The sequence below is a fragment of the Corvus kubaryi genome, unplaced genomic scaffold (genome assembly GCF_017639235.1).
Source record: "Corvus kubaryi isolate FWS band 111438036 unplaced genomic scaffold, C.kubaryi_AGA036_p1.0 37300, whole genome shotgun sequence".
Taxonomy (NCBI): Eukaryota; Metazoa; Chordata; class Aves; order Passeriformes; family Corvidae; genus Corvus; species Corvus kubaryi.
The window spans coordinates 836,072-838,904 of NW_024581093.1; the positions used below are offsets into that span (position 1 = coordinate 836,072).

The window sequence follows — 2,833 nt, forward strand, 5'->3', positions numbered from 1 at the left end:
GTGCTGGGTGTCACTGGGATCACCCTGGGTGTCACTGGGATCACCCCGTGTGTGCTGCGTGTCACTGGGATCACCCTGGATGCCACTGGGATCACCCCATACCTGCAGCCCTCACATTCCTCCTGGATGGGAACCACCTCAGTTTTCACCCTGCGAGGTGCAGGAGGGAGATGTCACCTCCAGCTTTTCATAGGGAAATGGCCACATCTGGGCAGTTGTGCAAGAAAAACCCCACAAACCTTATATCCAGGAGCTTTCCTGCCCCACACAGCCCAGCAGGACATGGGTATTTCCCTGCTCAGCACCCTGGATGGGATGGAAGGACAGGGGTGGCTGTGCCTTCAGGCAGGAGCCTGCTCAGGGCCACCTGAGGCCAGCACTCCCCATCCTCCTCATCCCACTGGAAACTCCTCATTCCTTCAACCCAGAGACTTCCCAGACAGTGTCACACTGGGGATGGGGACTTCAGGAGGGGCTGAGTGTCTGCTGCTGCTGGAGGAACACAGAACAAAACCCTCCAACGTGTTCATCACTGAGGAAACACCGAATGATTTCAAGCGAGCTAATAGTGGTTAATTCTCCTTTTCCCCTCTCCAGTCATTCCCAGCTAAAGCCATGCTAAATTGGGTGAATAATTTGATAAATATATTAAGTGCCTAATGCCCCTGAAATGCATCTAATTGCAATTGCTATGGCGAGACAAGAAACGAGGCTTGAAAAGGGAGAGCTCAATTTTCGTGGTGTCGTTTAAAAATAAACGCTCGGGAGAGCCTGCTCGGGTCTCTGCACTTCTGATGAGGAATTTTCTCTCTTGAATCTTTTTGGGGAGCTGCTGGGATGTGCCTTCACCCCTGCCAGGGTTGGGATACACGCAGGGAATGCTGGAGTGTGCGGATGGATGTCCCCATCGGAGCACTGGCAAGGGAGGGAAATAGTAAAAAAGCTGCTTGGAAATCCATCCAAGCAATTTATGGGAAATGGTCTCCTAATGATTCAAGTTTTTGGGATAATGCTCACATAGTCCAGCCTTCATCTTTGCCCTGATTGTATGTGGGAGACTGAATCTCCTGGGATTTATCCCTGAGCAATCCCGGTATTGGTGGGAAATTGCTGAGAAGGAGAAAGGTGGAGCTCACCCCTCTGTTTTCCTGCACAATAACTGTCTCTGGGATAAAAGACAAACTTTTTGGGGCTGTTTTCCAGGCATTCCTGTCCCAGCCACTTTCCAAGAGTACAAATGGGAAACTGAGGCACAGAGGGAATAAATGACTTCACCTGAGAAAGCTGGAAAGCCACCTGTGGGAACGGGCTCACCCGAGGCTTGGGGTGACCCTGGTTTTTGGGCTTTATCTTCCCCAGTTCAGGGATTTTGCTGGAATTCCAGGGATTTGTGAGCTTTCCACCAGCTCCAAGGCCTCCCGAGCTGATCTCCAGCCCCACAACCAGACACAGCCTTGCTACACCCACTGCTCCTGTTCCAGAGCCCCACAGAGGGACAAGAAATCCCAGTGATGCCCCACCCCAGGGAAGAGAATCCTCCTCATCCTAAACCTTCCTCAGCCACCCCTGCCCCAATCTTCCCGTGACTCTGCCTTTCCATGGGTTAATTCCCGAAGGGCTGGGGCTCTGGGAGGAGCAGGGCTGGAGCTGCTGGGGGGATGCTGGGCCACAGCTGCCCCCCAGCCCCAGAGCCCACAGGGATGGAGGCGTTTCCTCGCGCAGGAGCTCCGCGGATGCACCCGGGCTGGCTCTCGGCACCCGAGGATGTGCAACAATTAGCCGGAGCTAAAATTAGTCCCGGAGCACGTGATGTTCCTGGAAGAACGGTTGTGAGAGCACGAAGGAGGATGCAGAGCACCAAATCTGGATTTCCAGCAGGATGGAGGCAGCCGAGCCCGGCCTCAGGAGGCTTCAAAGCCAAACCTGTGCTGCCCTGAGGAGCCACATTTGGGATTTGGGAGCGGTGCCAAGCTCCGGCCTCTGGCTCTGGTGTGCTGCTGTCACCGGGGGGACTGAGTTCTCCAGCACCACTCAACCCAGGGGCCCATCCCACTGTGTCCAGGAATTGGGATGAACAACCATGGTGAGCACCTGGAGATCCCCATGGCTGATGGAGATGGAAACCACGGGTGAGGGGGTGATGCTGAACTGGGATTTTTTTGGTTTTCCCAGGTAAACACCTTTCCCTCCCAGGTACAGCAGCTGCAGGCACCCAGGGATGCCCAGGGATGCCCAGGGCTGATGCTGAGGTGGGCATGGACCTCCCTATGACTCTGGGAGTGTTCCACAGCACCCACAAACCCCTCCGAGGGGGCCACCCAGCACCCCCGGCACTCGCTGTGCCAGGTGGGTGGTACCCACACCCACCACCCTGCCGGGAGCACATCCAGCACCCAGGGTGCTGTGCAGGGAGCACAGCCAGCACCCAGGGATGGGTGGCACTCAGCACCCACCACAGAGCGCTGTGGGTGGCACTGGGGACCTGCAGCACCCTGCAGGGGAGCACAGCCAGCACCCAGGATCCTGAACGAGGGGGGCACAGCCAGCACCCACAGTTCTGAATGAAGGGGGCACAGCCAGCACCCAGGATCCTGAATGAGGGTGGCACATCGAGCACCCACAATCCTGTACAAAGGAGACAAATCCAACACCCACAATCCTGTGGAAGGGGAGCACATCCAGCACCCAGGATCCTGTGCATGGAAAGGCATTTAGAGCACCCATAATCCTGTACAAGGGTGACAAATCCAGCACCCACAATCCTGAATAAGAAGAGCACATGCAGCACCCACAATCCTGTGAAAGGGGAGCACATCCAGCACCCACAATCCTG

General features: G+C 55.9%; 1 protein-coding gene across 1 annotated transcript in view; it reads right to left on the reverse strand.

The window, feature by feature from the left end:
* JPH3 (junctophilin 3) overlaps nt 1–2,833 on the reverse strand; it is a 49,559-nt gene that overhangs the window by 12,823 nt on the left and 33,903 nt on the right. The window lies entirely within an intron of this gene.